This window comes from Pan troglodytes, chromosome 21 (genome assembly GCF_028858775.2).
Source record: "Pan troglodytes isolate AG18354 chromosome 21, NHGRI_mPanTro3-v2.0_pri, whole genome shotgun sequence".
Lineage (NCBI taxonomy): Eukaryota > Metazoa > Chordata > Mammalia > Primates > Hominidae > Pan > Pan troglodytes.
The window spans coordinates 8,331,149-8,347,730 of record NC_072419.2 but is presented as its reverse complement, the minus strand read 5'-3'; the positions used below and the strand labels follow the sequence as shown (position 1 = coordinate 8,347,730).

Genomic DNA, 16,582 nt, shown 5'->3' with positions numbered 1-16,582 from the left:
CCTCAGAGAGATCTCGGTGTATTCACGAAATTTGGGTTAAAGATAGAACTGTGTTCACTTATATGAAGCATCCTCTGTGTTTGATCCAAAGCAAACAGGGCCCCATTTAATCCTCACTGCATCCCGGGAAGCACAAATGCTGTCCTATTTTATAGATGAGGAGCTGGGTGTGTCAGGCCACCCGTCTCCTGGGCTGAGCAGCCTGGTTCCAGCTCTCACAATGGCACCACTTCGCCATTGTTCCCTGTACTGGCTTCTGTAAATGCCCTCTCTTGTTGGGAACAGGTCCCCTAAAATCTGGCCATAAACTGGCCCCAAAACTGGCCATAAACAAAATCTCTGCAGCACTGTGACATGTTCGTGATGGCCATGATGCCCACTCCAGACGGTTGTGAGTTTACTGGAATGAGGGCAAGGAACACCTGGCCCACCCAGGGTGGAAAACCGCTTAAAGGCGTTCTTAAACCACAAACAATAACACGAGTGATCTGTGCCTTAAGGACATGCTCCTGCTGCAGATAACTAGCCAGACCCATCCCTTAACTTCGGCCCATCCCTTTATTTCCCATAAGGAATACTTTCAGTTAATCTATAATCTATAGAAACAATGCTTATCACTGGCTTGCTGTCAATACATATGTGGGTAAATCTCTGTTCAAGGCTCTCAGCTCTGAAGGCCGTGAGACCCCTGATTTCCCACTCCACACCTCTATACTTTCTGTGTATCTTTAATTCCTCTAGCGCCGCTGGGTTAGGGTCTCCCCGACCGAGCTGGTCTCGGCACTCTCTGAGATTGGTGAACTCTCCAGGGGAGGCAGGCTAGGACCAGTCCATACACAGAGGGAGACCAATCAGTAACTTTGTTCCTGTGCCCAGATTGGTGGAAGTCACCCTGTTTAGAGAGGAGAACTTTGAACTCAGGTCTGGACTTCCTCACCTCTCAGAGCCTTTCCAGCCTGGTTGGTAAAATGAGGACACCACCCTCTCCACATTATTAGAAGGATTAAAAACTAATGTCCATGAAGGTTCTTAACATGTCACACACTCATCATTAGTGATGGTCATCTCAGTCATGTCTCCTGTTTATCGATGCTCCTTTTGTAGCCAAATCCTCTGCCCCTGTGGTATCATGCACTGCAGTGAGGACCACAGCTGAGCACACAGTGAGCTTCACCTGTGAGTCCCACGGCTTCTCCCCCTGAAACATCACCCTGAAATGGTCCAAAAATAGGAATGAGCTCTCAGGCTTCCAGATCAACGTGGACCCTGCAGGAGAAAGTATGCCCTATAGCACCTGCAGCACAGCCAGGATGGTGCTGGCCTCTGGAGACCTTTGCCCTCAGGTCATCTGCGAGGTGGCCCACATCACTTTACAGGGGGACCCTCTTTGTGGGACTGAAAACTTGTCTGAAGCCATTCAAGGTAGAGAATCCTCACTCCTAGCCCAATCCCATATCTGGTTGCCAAGCCTGCTCCTCCTCTCTGGCTTTTACTCCAGGGCTTGGATTTCCTGGAATCTAATTCCTAACTGTGCTGCCCACCTTCCATGCACCTAGATGTACTGGTCACTTACTATCATTTCCATGGTAGCAGCTAGATGTCTACCCACCAGGTGGTAGACATCTGTGCTAGATAGATAGATGAGCTACCGCGCCGGGCCATGATTTTTTTTTTTGAAAAGTCAAATCCTGTCATTCCTCTGAGTCTTCCCCAAAACAGCTGCATGGCTCACTCTCTTCTTTCCTTCAAGTAAGTTTCTGCTGAAATTTCACTTTATTAAAGACACATTTTGTAAACCATGGTGAGGAAAAATAGTCATTTTCCTCTCCTACCCTAGAATTTCAATTCCTCTTATCCTGATCAGTTTTTCTCCTTAGCACGGTATTATATTACCATGTGTGCTTATTTTGCATGTCCTCACTTTGCATGGCAGTGCAGGATTGTAAAAATAACTGGAAACCATGAAGCCCTGGAAAACAACTCTACATTCAATGGGAAAAATAATGGTTGTTCTGTGATCCTCATAATTTTTGTCAAAGCATTAGAAACTGTCATATTGTCAGTTAGAAATGCAGCAGGAAGTTCAAATATTTAGTATACTGTAATTCAAAGCATTAGAAACATTGAGAGTTAAATTGTTTTATTTCTTTGTAAAAATGTATCAACAGTAGTTGGAACAGTGCTTGCCTTTGTCTTGCATATTTACTATATGGAACAAGCGAAAGAACAATAGGACACTCTGGTATATTTTTAAGTGATTGCTTTTCCTTTCCGTGTCCTGGGAGCACAAGTGAATATTTCTCCCATATTCACTCTGACGAGCTAACCAAGCTCCCAGAGATAAAACTCACAAAAGTGTGGGAGACCTCCGTTATTGGGTCCTCCTCGAGTTTGTGTCTAAGACTGGCCCACACTGAGCCTCAAGAAACTCTTCAATTACAGTGCAGGCTTTCCTTCCCCGGCACTGGTTCCCACAGAGGTTTTGGCTTCAGGAAGTTGTGATTCTCTATATTAGCCTGCCCAACTCCTCAATTCTGGGGACAGTGGTTTGCCCTGTGACCTCATTTTTCTGACAGATCTAAGAAGAGTTGTCATTTTTGATTTGCTCAGCTTGTTCCTTGGTGTTGACTTAAGGGACTTTTTGCAGGGGTTGTGCAGGGGACTGGGTTTCATCCCAGAAAGCTGCTACAGCCACAAGCCCTCAAATGTGCCACACCTGGAATTATGGTCTCCGAAATTGCAAGCTCAGTCCTTAGCTACAGAGCCCTCTTGGTCTGGGCTGTCAATGAGGAAGGGTCATGGGACCCCTGGCATGAGATGAGTGCCTCTGAAACAGAGAGCAGGTTCTGGGGCAGTGGACCTCTCTCCAGTACTGGCTAAATCTACCCAGGCCTGGGAACCCCAAGCACAGACATCCACAACTTCCCAGAGGTGGCAACTGTGTCCGCTTCCTCTTTCACAATGGAAGATTGTCCCAGTCTCATGTCCCTTTCTCCCTACAGCTACCTCACTCCTCAGACAACATAGCAGATAAGCAGATGCCCTCCTTTCCTGCAGAGTAGAGTCTGGATTCTCTCCATGAGACAGTCTGACAGGGCAGGCAATGTCCATCCCTGTCTCCCAGCCCATCTGGACAGCCCCTGCCACTTCCTGTGCTGCCAGGACTCACAGGTGAGTGAGTGCAGCCTGCTCTACATGAGTGTATATCTACATGGTGTCTCCTCACCCTCTCAGCCCATGTTACCTGCTCCTATTGATTTACATTTGGGAGCATTTTCTTCTCTCCCATCCCAGCATGAGACAAGATTTGGAACAGCTTTTCCATGAGCATTTGAGTAGACCCTTACTGGGGTCATATTGATTCCCCCAGACGTCATGCCTATAGCATGCCCCTGGTGCTGGTAATGACTCCATGATTCTAGGGCTGGGCACATGACCTCAGCTCATCGTCGTCGTACTCCACCTCCACCAGCCACTGGCCAAGGTTGTCACACTGCATCATAAATTCTTGAGGGCAGAGGATCTGTTTTTTAAAATTGTTGCTATTGCCAAAACACTACCTAATAACGATAATATCTAACTACTATCTATAATGATAATGGTAATACTGAATATATAACTTTTGGAGGACATGGTCAGATAGTATTAAGTAATTTGCATATATTAGTTCATTTAATTCTTATCACAAATTTATGAAGATGGTATGACTATTCTCTCCGTTGTACACTTGGGGAAACTCAGGAAACAGGGAAGTTAATAGTGACCCCAGGATCACACAGCTGGGACCCATTAGAGCTGGATTTCAGACCAGGAAGTTTTGATTCTTAAGCCCACAGTCTTACATCTTTAGTCTTCTGGAGCATCCACTGGCTCCCAGTTTCTCATGTGTCCCAAAGTCGTCCCTGGTTATCTGCACCTGCTGTGATGAGTCAGGGTGAAATATGGCAGATAAAGGGCAATTTTGGCTCATGGACTCCCAGGCTCCTGGTCCTCTCAAACATTCAGATTTTATCTATGCTTCCCCAAGTCACCTAAATTTAAATTTCAATTCTCCACATGATTTCCACAAAAATTGTAAGCATCTGTGTACTTAGTTGATCTTTACTGAAGGATTGAAGTTCACAGGAAGGCACTTGCTGCTCTAAGCACAGATTCTGCCATCTTCCTGACACTATACTACGCATTTTTGAGTCATATATGCCCAATTCTTATTTTTGGAGACATAATACTTTATGAGTCACACCTCTCAAAGTAATGTAGTAATGTGGATAGGTAAAAATAGAGCAATAGGAAAAGATATACCACAATATTGTGGTATATTTTTACCTATCCACATTACTTTGTTTGGGTGTGTCTCTGTGCTGTACCACAGGAGATTTCCCCTACATAATCACCCAGCTTACTAACTTACTATTATACTTATTTATGTATAGTCAGCTAGTCAACCTATTAAGTTTTTTAAAAAAATTTCAGCACCGATTATGTTTTCATGTCTGAAGTCTGTGTTTTGGTATTTTTTCAAGATGGTTGTTGTTACCTCATGCCCACCTATTTCTGTTTCATATTATTACATGCCTCATGTTGGTTTATGAATTTACTTCTCTTTTGTTTTCCTTATAAGATCATTAAGTATACTAATTTTAAAGAACTTTACACATTTTGTTTTTTCATATTTGCTCAGGTGTGAAGTTCTTTTGATTGCTATTTGTTTTTGAGTTATTGTTTTTCTTGAATTCGTTAGCTGCAGTGCTGTTCCTCAAATCTTTGGTGATTCTTGCTTGCACTTCCGTCTTCCCAGGAATAATTCCCCATGTGATCATGGGTTGTCAGGGCCCCGTGGAGCATGGCACCTGCCCCAGCCTCACTATGAGGGCTGCTCCTAATTGAGGCTATAGCTTCTTCTCTGCTTTCTTCCTGAGGGATGTCTCTCCCTTCCTGCAAGAGGTATCATAGTACAACTCTTAAAAGTGAAGGCTGTGGAGTGTGGCAGCCTATGTTCCAGTTCTAAAAGCCGGGTGATCTTGAGCAAATTCATTACTCTCCATGTGCCTCGGGTTTTCTCACCTGTGAAAGGAGGTTAATGGTTGAGCTTACCTCATGGGGTCAGAGCAATGATTTAATGACATTACCAATAGAAAAATGCTTGGCACCATATCTGGGGCACAGGAAACTCTCAATAAATGATAGCTGTTATAATTCCTTCATGTCATATGGAAGCCAATTGCTGGTATTCAAGTGTAATTAGACATTGATTCATATATTCTTTTCATTTTGTGTTTTCACTACTGTGGGTGTGGAGAAGGAGGAGAAGATTTCACCCTGTGTACATCTGCCACATTAAAACAGGACTTTCAATTAAAACATGATAACATTTACAATTTGATTTGACAATTATTCATGACAGATTAAGGACCTAAAACCCACATGTGAGATGAAGGATTCTGGACAGGTCTTTCTTAGTCATAGATGCTGGAAGAGAAATCATTTATTTGAACAAGGTGGCTTTTCTAAGGCACAACAAGGTGGCAGAGAACCAGTGGACTCTTCCTGTACACAGAAAATAATTATAGCCATTTTTTTTGCTTATAATTAATTATGAGTCAAGCATTCAGTATGGCTTATATTATTCCTACCATAGCTCTACAAGGTGCATATTCTAACATTTATTTACATATAATCAAACTAAGGCTCAGAGAAGTAGTGTCTTTTTGAAAATCACACAGCTGGAAATTGTAAGAGGAGGAATTAATCTATGGATGAAAAAGGAGCGGGATTTAGAGAATCCAGAGGGAGAAACTGATGTCAGGGTGGCAACGAGAGTCCAAATACACTATATAAGCTGGGTCTCAGGAGGCCTGGGTTGCTGGGAGAAAGCCACTGGCGGGCAACTCAGCATGCAGTAGGGATCCATTCAAAAGCAACATTTGAGTTCCCGCACTTCACCTGGCACCGTATCAATAATGACCTACTGGGTTTCAGGCATGATATGCTCATTACCTCTTTAATCGTCACTAAAACACTGCACAAAAAGAGTTACTATTCCAAGTTTAGGAGATTGAAACTGAGCATAGGAGGGCCCAGCGACTTCCCCAACTCCTTGGCACACACTCTTGGCAGGAGCATGGATTTTTCCTCTTTCCTCATTTCCCATCTGAACACAGTGGTGAATGAAATAGGTGCTCTGTGTGTAGAAGAAAGGGTATTGAAATTGACGTGACGGCCCCAGGAACCTGCCCACCATAATCTTCCCTCATGATAACCCTATCCCCTTTCCATAACCCACAATCCCCACCTCACTCCACAAAGCAGTTGCTTATTACCTCAAGCCCAGTTTCTCTCCTGGAAGGAGTCAAGAAATAATTCCTTCTGCTGGGTGCAGGCACATGAAAGTGCTAAGGTCCACAAGAGACTGAATTTGGGCTAAGTGTTGCCAATTACAGCAATTTGGAATAGAAAATCATTTCAGGAGAAGATCTGGTTCCTCTCCAGTGTTGAGCAGGTCCTGTGAACTCTTCTCCTACCTCCAGCGGAGTGGCATTTGGTTGAGGCTGGTGCAGAACGAGACCACAAGCCAACCACATCCTAGGGTCTTGAAATAAAGACTTTAGAAAACAGTACCTAACAACAGATCTTTCTTGACTTAAAAGCCTCAAATGGCAAATCACCAAGAAGACCTGAAAATGGGTTTGGGGACATGAGGAGGGAGCACAGGTCCCAGGCAGGCAGGAAGCATTATTTCTGCTAACCCTGTCTGATTATCTTGAAAATGGAGCATGAGTAACTCCTTGCTTTGTAGCTGCCTACTGTGCCTGATTTGTAAGTCACAATCTAGAAGCGGGTTACTGTTGCATTCCATCATAGCCACTTCCTCTTGAATTGAGGGAGGCAGGGCTTGTCTTCTGTCTTCAGAGCAGGGCCTGACATCTCCCCAGAACAGACGTTTGAACAGAGCAGGCTTCTGAGGTCTCCAAAATGCCTGTCCCAGCCTCCTGGCCCCATCCTCCTGGTCCTTTCCTGCTTCTGACTCTACTGCTGGGACTTACAGGTGAGCATTGCATTGGGTTAGAACCCTTTCTCCCTGCTTCCTGGACCTAGCCTTGCCCCTGGACTTGCAGCAATTTCAGATAAGCACAAGCACTGCCAAGGAAGGTCAAGGACTGGACATTGTCCAAGAGCAGAAGATCAGGGAGCTGAGCACTTTCTCTGTGGATCTGCAGCTGGCTACCAGAGGCATCAAACCTTGTGAGGCTTCTGCCACCATCACAATTACTTACATTTTTATAATATTTTATTTGACAAACACAGAAGAATCATTATTAAATCCTTACCTGTCTTGAGTCCTCCTACCCATTTTTGTGTGCCCTCCTGCTCTTTAAGAAGTTCCACATTTCATGCTTACAGGGTCCTATATTTCTTTCTTAGGGCTTCCACAACAAAGCACCACAGACTCAGTGACTAAAACAATAGACATTTACTTTCTTTCTTTCAGTTCTGGAGGCTGAATTGCAAAATCAAGATGCCAGCAGGGTTAGTTTCTACCGAGGTCTTTCTCCTTGGCTTGTGGAAGGCCATCTCCTCCACGTGTCTTAACACATGGTCTTCCCCTGTGTGTGTCTGTATTCTCATTTTCTCTTATGAGAACATCAGCCATATTGGATTAAGGCTCCCCGCCAGTGACCTCATTTAACTAAATTGCTTCACCCACTTATGCCTAGTGCTCCATTATTGGAACACTAGGCTTGCGGGAGTTATTTATATCCTACTGCTCAAGGGCATCGCCAAGGTCTGATTTTTCAAATTAAAAAAATTGCAACCTCGGGCATAAATGGGTTAAAGACCTTGTCTCCAAATATGGTCAAATTCTAAGGCGCTGGGGATTGGGGCTTCAACCCATTCGTTTTGGGGGCACATTCAGCCCATAACAGGCACCACCATCTCCCTTGGTCATCTTGACTTTCCTCTGGAGAATTTATTTTCCCTTCCCCCAGGCAGACAGGATTGGGAGGTCTTTCCTGGTGCCACCTGAGAGAGCCCTGTTCACAGCTCCCAGACAGGCTGCCTGCCTTCACCCCTTTTTCAGACCATACAGCTGACCCCTGGTCACAGGACTGGGCACAATAGCCTCTCAATTGCCCACTGGGCCCTGCTGTGATGTCACCTCACAGGTCTTAGAGGGAAAGGGTCTCACTTTTCAAATTATTTTTTTTACACATAAACTGCACCCAAATGACAGCAGTAATAGTTCAGCAATTGCTCTCTTCCTGTAAGGCAGACGCACTTCTTAGCATTTTGTGTGTATTAAGTCAACTAATCCTCACAGCATCCCTGTGTGAAAGCTATAACTCTTGTGCTCTATTTGCAAATGGGGAGTGAGGCAGAGGCAGGAACCTGTTCATTGTCCCCTACCTCAGTCCATGGAGCAGTTGGGATCAAGTCCAGGTTGACCAGTTCCAGAGTTTATCACCCTTTTAACCATGTTATGCTATGTGTAGAAATATTAGAAAATGCAGGCAAGCAAACATTAGATTAATAATCACCCATCGCACCAGTCAGAAACAATCAGAGGTAAAATGCTAGTGTATGTATGTTTTCCCAAAATGTTAAAAATGTGTTGGATGATTTCTATGTGCCAAATATTTTACTGAGATTTTTAAATTTGTCATAATTGTAATTAATGCACAAAACAACCTTATATACTAACATGATAAGCCAAACTTTTATATATATTTGTGAATGTGTATATATACACATTATATACACATATATATGCACATGTGCCTATGCATGTACATGTACATGCACAGATGAGATTTCATTTTTAATCATTGTTTCTCTAACTTTCTATTTTCAGTGAAATTTTTAACAAAATAAATATTTTATTTTATTTTTATTTGACAAAAGTATGTATACTTATGTACAACATATTAAGAAATATGCATACATTGTGGAATGACTAATTTGAACTAATAAACATATGCATTACCTTAGATATTTATCATTTTTTATTGTGAGAACTCGTAAACTCTGCTCTCTCAGCAGTTTTCAAGAATACAATTCATATTATTAAGTATAAACACCACATTGTACAATAGATATCTTGAACTTATTTCTCTTATCTAAATTGAAATTTTGTATCCTTTGACTAATATCTCCCCAACTACACCCCATCTCTAGCCCCCGATAAACACCATTCTACTTTCTACTTCTATGAGCTCAACTTTTTAGATTCTACATACGTGAAATCATAGTGTTTGTCTTTCTGTGCCTGGCTTATTTCACTTAGCAGAATGTCCTCCAGGTTCATCCATGTTGTTGCAAATGACAGGGTTTCCCTTTTTGTAAGGCTGATTAGAATTTCATTGTGCATATATGCTACATTTTCTTTCTCCATTTATCTGCTGATAGACACCTAGGTTGATTCCATATCTTGGCTTTTGTAAATAATGCTGCAATGGACATGGGAGTGCAGATATCTGTGTGACATGCTGATGTCATTTCCTTTGGATATATGCCAGTAGTGAGATTACCAGATCAGATAAGAGTTATATTTTTAATTTCTTGAGGAACCTGCATACTGTTTTCACTAATGGCTCTACTAATTTATATTCCCACCAACTGTCTGCAAGGGTTCCCTTTTCTCCACATCTTCTCCAATACTAAATTTCCTCTTTTTGATAATAGCCATTCTTAAAGGTGTGAGATGATAGTGCACTGCGGTTTTAATTTGCATTTGTCTCATGAATAGTAAGGTTGGATTTTTTTTTATATGCTGACTTGCCATCTTAATGTCTTCTTCTGAGAAATGTCTATTCGGATCTTTGGCCCATATTTTAATAGGGTTGTTTTCTTATGGTTGAGTTGTTTGACTTCCTTATATATTTTGTATACTGACTCCTTATCAGATGTATGGTTTGCAAATGTTTTCTTCCATTCTATAGGTTGTCTCTTCACTCTGTTGATTGTTTCCTTGGCTGGGTAGAAGCTTTTATAGTTTGTTGTTAATGGCTTTTGTCTATTTTTGCTTTTGTTGCCTGTGCTTTGGGGCTCAAATCCAAAAATGTATTGCCAAGACCAATGTCATGAAACTTTTCTTCTAGTTCTTGTACAGTTTCAGATCTTACATTTAAATCTTTATTCCATTTTGAGTTGATTTTTGTATGAGGCATGAGAAGAAGGCCTAATTTCATTCCCCTACACATGGATATCCAACTTTCCCAGCACCACTTTTTGAAGAGACAGACCTTTCACCATTGTGTTTTCTTCACACTTTTGTCAATAGTCAATTGAGTGTGAATGTGTGAGTTTATTGCTGGGCTCTCTGCTCTGATCCATTGGTCTATATATCTCTTTTTATGCCAGTGCCATGCCATTTTGATTACTTTGACACTGTAGTCAATGTTGAAATTAGGCAGTGTGGTGCTTCCATCTTTGTTCTTTTTTTTTTTTTTTAGATGGAGTCTTGCTCTGTCGCCAGTCTGGAGTGCAGTGGTGTGATCTCAGCTCACTGTAATCTCCACTTCCCGGGTTCAAGTGATTCCCCTGCCTCAGCCTCCCAAGTAGCTGGGACTACAGGTGTGCACCACCATGCCTGGCTAATTTTTTGTATTTTCAGTAGAGACAAGGTTTCACCATGTTGGCCAAGACGGTCTCGATTGCCTAACCTCGTGATCTGCTTGCTTCGGCCTCCCAAAGTGCTGGGATTACAGGCATGAGCCACCATGCCCAGCCCCATCTTTGTTCTTTTTGCTCAAGATTGCCTTGATGTAGCATATCACATTTGGAGATTTATGAATGTTGTACCATCCTTGCATTCCTGAGATAAATCTCATGTGACCATGCTGAAACACACACAGGATTTTAAAGACTTTCTTTACTATAAACTTCAACTCATTTTTTCAGTCTATATGAAATGCACATTGAAGAGATGTGTGGTTTTCCCTATTGCCCAGCCACTCTCCCTCCTTCCTACTTCTCTAATCTTACCACTGAAAGTCCTCCAATCTGTTAATAGAAGCAACAGATAAGCAAACTTCTCTCTTGGTAAAATGCATTTTCCCTCAAAGCAGAATGTCTGTGCATCTTTATCCTGAAATTCCCTCTTCCATGAAGGTAGAAATGAGGAAAAAAATGTGGGGATACAGGTGACACAGGTCTGCCTATATTACCTATAACTATAGTTATATTTATATCCGTATCCATATCCTTATCCTTATCCTTGTCATCTAATGTCCACTGAAGCCTCCAAGCCTCAGAAATCTACTGAGCAATAACTTTACAATTTTTGAACGTTCACCATGTGGCAGACACTGTTGAAAATGCCTTACCTCTTTTACTTCATGTGATCATTATATACAAGGTAGATTTTCTTGTCACCTTCCCTAACAGATAAGAAAACAGAAGCACAAAGTGCTCCAGGCTCACTCATTGGTAACTGGTAGAGCTACGATTTGAACTCAGGCACTCTGACTCTAGAGGTCACAGGTTTCACCATTACTCAAACACTTCCAGTCTTGATTCTATTCCATGAGATTTCTGCAGCTGCTGCTCTTGGGTGTGGAGTGGGCAATGTGGTGTGAAGGGAGATTGTGGTTTTCTTCTCTGGGCTCTTCTACTTTCTGTATGTTTGCAAATTGATTTTTTTTCACTAAGTCCTCTACATGGGAAACTCATTTTCTGTCAAATTCCACAGGAGCAAACCACCTAAAATAGAAGATTTCAGTCTTCGAGGGAAATGTCCCACTGAGCAATTCAAACGTTACACACATATCTATTGGATACCTACTATGTGCCAGGATCTGACATAAAAACATGGGGTACTTTGGTAGAATAAAAGAGAAAAAGTAATTGCCCTTTTGTTGCTTACATCCACTGCAGAGAAAGACAGTAATCAATACACATGATAAATAGGTGAATGAAAAAATTAATTTTTGACAATGATAAGTGCAATAAAAATAAAGTATGAGTAGGTGAATGTTATCATCTTGTGAAAGTACTCATATATCCCTTTTATTGTTTTCGTCATAAATAGATGTACAAATTTACCAGATGCTTTTCTGCATCAAAATAGATGATCATGTGTTTTTTCTATTTATTCTATAAATAAATATTTATAGAATACCATATTGTTTGTCTGTCATTTGTATATTGAAACATACTCATATTCCAGGAATAAATACCACTTGTTCATGGTTTATAATCCTTCTTACATGCTGTTCAATTCAGTTAGCTAGTATTTGGTTGAGGATTGTTGCATCAACAAATCCAGTAGTAATAAGGCTACTGTCAACAGAAAGGTGTGCAGCTGCACCTGACAAATTTTAATTTTGTGTTTCAGTAGAAGTTTAAGTTCCAATGGGACCCATTTCAGATGAGCAGGGACTGGCCTGTGAGACAACCAGTGGTTAATGCTTGCAACAGGAAATATTCCCCCTAGATCTGGACCACAAGCCAGTAGATTCTAGTAGATAACCAGTCATTTTTTGTTAGAATGAAGTAAAGAACAAGGCAGAGAGGGGCTTTTTTGTTTTGTTTTATTTTTTGTTTTGCATTAGAAGCCCTGGGGAAGTTTATGACCATCAGGAGTGGTCTAGAAATTCCAAGAGGAATGAAAATCATTGCCAAAGTCTCTAGAGAGAAGAGGTATTTTTGTTTGTTTGAAAGCACTAAAAGGAGTGCCTGTTGATTTTAATTTGCAAGTAAAATTTGTAAATGAAGAATACATTGCCACTGGCACCTCAAAACAACTCAGAGATGCTGGATTATGTGATATTATTATAAGTATCACGTGAGTCTTCTTTGAAGAGGTTGCTATAACATCCTGTGCTCTTGAAGAAAGGCAGCTGTCATTATTGATATTGGAATAGGATACACATTTTAGGATAGAGAGTCTTGGCAGCATTCCAAAAGGCAACACATAGCTGTGCATAGCACAACACAAGAAACGCATCAGGGCAAAAAAAAAACCCTCTCAAATTGTGGAGCCAATCTGTAGCAAATCAGTAAGCCATGAACAGTCAAAGTGCATCTCCTAGAAACTTTCTACCCCGGTTTAGAATAATCCCCTCCTCATTGCCATTAGTGTTGAAAATGGTAGAGTAAGTCCTGCAGGTTGTGTCTTAAAGGATCACTCTAACATGGTCATGAGAATTTCATCTGGAGAGGCATAGCTGGGTAGGGCATGCCACACAGGAAGCTATATGGGAGGAGCTCCCAGGGAGTAGGCTCAACCAAGCAGATGGGGAAGCAAGAGAGATGAGAGATGAGAAGCCATTGCCTTTAATGGGAGTCAGGGTGGAGGACACCAAGAAAAAGCATGATGGGTTTTACTAGAATGTTTCAGTGTCACTAAGTCACAGAAGAGGAGGACAAGAAGAGGAATTATGGCAGGGACCAGCTTTATCACAGTGGTGTACCTGGTTTGGCAGGGTGCTCACAACTTGTTTGTGGGATGTGGAGGTATCAGGTAAATATGATTTTTTAAAAAAAATTTACATATAACTGGACATCTTTATTTCTTCATATAACTTTGAGTTGCCATATGGCATCCTTTCATTTCCACCTGAAGCACTCCCTTTAGCATTTCCTGTAAGCAAGGTTTTGTGGTCATGAACTATCTTAGCTTTTGTTTATCTGAGAATGTCTTAATTTCTCCCTTGTGTTTGAAGGACACTTTCGCCAGGTATAGAATTCATGGTTGACAGGTTTTTCCTGTTTCAGCATTTTGAACATATCATCCCTCTGTCTTCTGGCCTCCAATACTTTATATAAAGAGCTCAGCTGATAATCTTACTGAGGGTCTCTTGTATGTGAGGAATCGTTTCTCTCCCACTGCTTTCAGGATTCTTTGAATTTAGTTTTTGACAGTTGAATTATAATGTACCTTAGTGTGGGTCTCAGATTCTATCCTTGAGTTAAACTTGCATTTCTTCAGTGTCTTTAAATTTGTGCATTCATGTATTTTATTAAGTTTGTGAAGGTTTTGACCATGATTTCTTCAAATAATCTTCTGCTCCTTTTTCTCTTCCTCTTTTTTTTCCCCGGAACTCTAATAATGTGTATTTCAATCCATTTGATAGTGTCCCAGAATTCCCTTAGATTCTGTTCTCTATACTATACTCCATTTTCCATCCATATCTCAGTCTTAATAATTTTAATTATTCCATCTTGCAGCTTTATGATTTTTCTTCCACCTGTTCACACCTGTTGGGGAACCCCTCTACTGAACTTTCAATTGTTGTATTTTCAACTTCTAAGTTTCTGTTGGATTTCTTTTTATAATTTCTCATTCTGGATGTTCTTGTTTTGTGAATGTGTTTATATCCCTGCTGTTTTAGTACTTTGTCCATTGTTTCCTTTATTTCCTTGAGCATTTTTAAGACAGTGGTTTTAATACTGGGTCTAGTGTCAGAGTGCACCCAACATATCAGAAGGGTCCTTATAAGAAGGAGAAAGGAGATTAATTCTTTGAGAAGGACATGTAAGGATGCAAGCAAGACATTAGAGTGATAGGAAGATGTAACAGTGAGAAAGGAATGTGGGCAGCCTCTAGAATTTGGAAAGGCAAAAAATAGCCTGCAAAAGACGCATAGCTTTACTGACAGTTTTAAAATACATATATATATATAAAATATATAAAAATATATATGACAGTTATATGACATATATATATATATAAACACTTCAAAGTAGAGTTCAGGAGTTCTATTCAGGTCCTCAACCCAAAGCTCTACCTTGAAATTGAATCCCTTGGCTGGGCTTGATGGTTCTCACCTGTCATCCCAGCACTATGGAAAGCCGAGGCAAGTGGATCACTTGCACTCAAGTAAGGGCAACCTGAGCAGAATGGTGTGACCTGTTTCTGCAAAAATACAAAGCTTAACCTGGCATGGTGGTATACACATGTGGTTCTAGCTACTCTGGAGGCTGAGGTAGGAGGATCACTTGAACCTGAGAGGTTGAAGTTGCCGTGAGCCATGATTATGCCTCAGCACTCCAGCCTGGGCAACAGAACAGGACCCTCTCTCAAAAAAAAAAAAAAAAATGAACCTCTCTGTGCCTCAGGCCTCAGTGCCCTCAATTGTAATACAGTCTTATGTTATAGGCATGTTGTGAGGGTTAAATGAGATAATACATGCAGTGTGCTGAGTTCAAGTCCTGCTCCTGATTCCTGATGTGCACCCAGTCACTGAATATCTTTGATAAACATGAGGAAATACAGGATTATGTAAGGATGAGAAACTGATTGCTTTGTGCTCCTTTCCAGAAGTGGCAGGTGAGGAGGAGCTACAGATGATTCAGCCTGAGAAGCTCCTGTTGGTCACATTTGGAAAGACGGCCACTCTGCACTGCACTGTGACCTCCCTGCTTCCCGTGGGACCCGTCCTGTGGTTCAGAGGAATTGGACCAAGCCGAGAACTAATCTACAATCAAAAAGAAGGCCACTTCCCCCGGGTAACAACAGTTTCAGACCTCACAAAGAGAAACAACATGGACTTTTCCATCCGCATCAGTAGCATCACCCCAGCAGATGCCGGCACCTACTACTGTGTGAAGTTTCGAAAAGGGAGCCCTGAGAACGTGGAGTTTAAGTCTGGACCAGGCACTGAGATGGCTTTGGGTGGTGAGTACAACATGGACCTCCCTCATCCCCTGATGTGTGACAATAACTCAATAGTAACACCTTCCATTCTTTGAGCAACAATCAGGTGTGGTTGTGAGTGCTCATTTTCAAGACCTGTTGTCACCCCCTTCTACAGATCAGGTGAGTTGAGGCCCAGGGACATCATGCTATTGCTCAAGGTAAATGATTGCTGGTAAATGATGGGAAAGACTACATCTTCAATCTGTCTGGCTCTACAGCTCTTGTCCTTCCCAATCTGGCCCAGCCCTTTGGTTCCATGAATGAGGAAACTGACAGATTGAGTGACTTGCCCAGGTACGGGGCCAGAACTCACCTGCTGCCTCCAAAGAGCGCTTCTCTCTCAGGCTGGCCAAGTATATTCTTTTTTTAATTTTTTTTTAATTTATTTTATTTTATTTTATTACTATTATACTTTAAGTTTGCAACAGGCACTCACTGAGAACCCACTGTGTGCCAGACTCCGCCCTGGATGCTGTGCAAACAGCAGTGAATGAAACAGCCCATAGCTCTTCCCCACACCACGCTTACATTCTCTTCCATTCTAATGAGGAGAAATTCATCCAGGGGATGGAAAGTGTAAATCCTGTTTTTCTTTATTTAATCTTCAGAAACATCACACAGGGAAGATTCCTGGGAGGCACAGATTCACTGTTTAGTCTGATGGCCTGGTGGGAGGAGATGCCAATAAGTCTCGCATTTGCTGTGGGTCTATTTGAAGCCTTGTGTGATTTAAGGACTGAGTCATACAGTCACTGTGGGCTCTGAGCAGAGCTGGGTCATCTCAGAATATCCTTCACCTCAGGGAAGAGGTCATACATATCGGTGGCTCAGGGGTGACCAATTTAAAGCAGCAATAAAACTTATTTGGGGTTTCCAGCCAGAGGCCCAGAATCCTCATCCTACCTCCGGAATCCTGGAATTTCAGCACGGGAAAGATCTTCA

General features: G+C 41.8%; 1 protein-coding gene across 5 annotated transcripts in view; it reads left to right on the top strand.

Moving 5' to 3' along the window:
- The first annotated feature begins 6,899 nt into the window (after positions 1–6,899).
- Positions 6,900–16,582, top strand: part of LOC129135302 (signal-regulatory protein beta-1) — a 57,204-nt gene continuing 47,521 nt past the window's right edge. For all 5 annotated transcript variants that reach the window (XM_024352243.3, XM_024352242.3, XM_514798.9 and 2 more), the window contains exons 1-2: positions 6,900–7,045; positions 15,263–15,619. The gene's annotated coding sequence lies outside the window, so the exon portion shown is untranslated. The remainder of the gene's footprint in view (positions 7,046–15,262; positions 15,620–16,582) is intronic.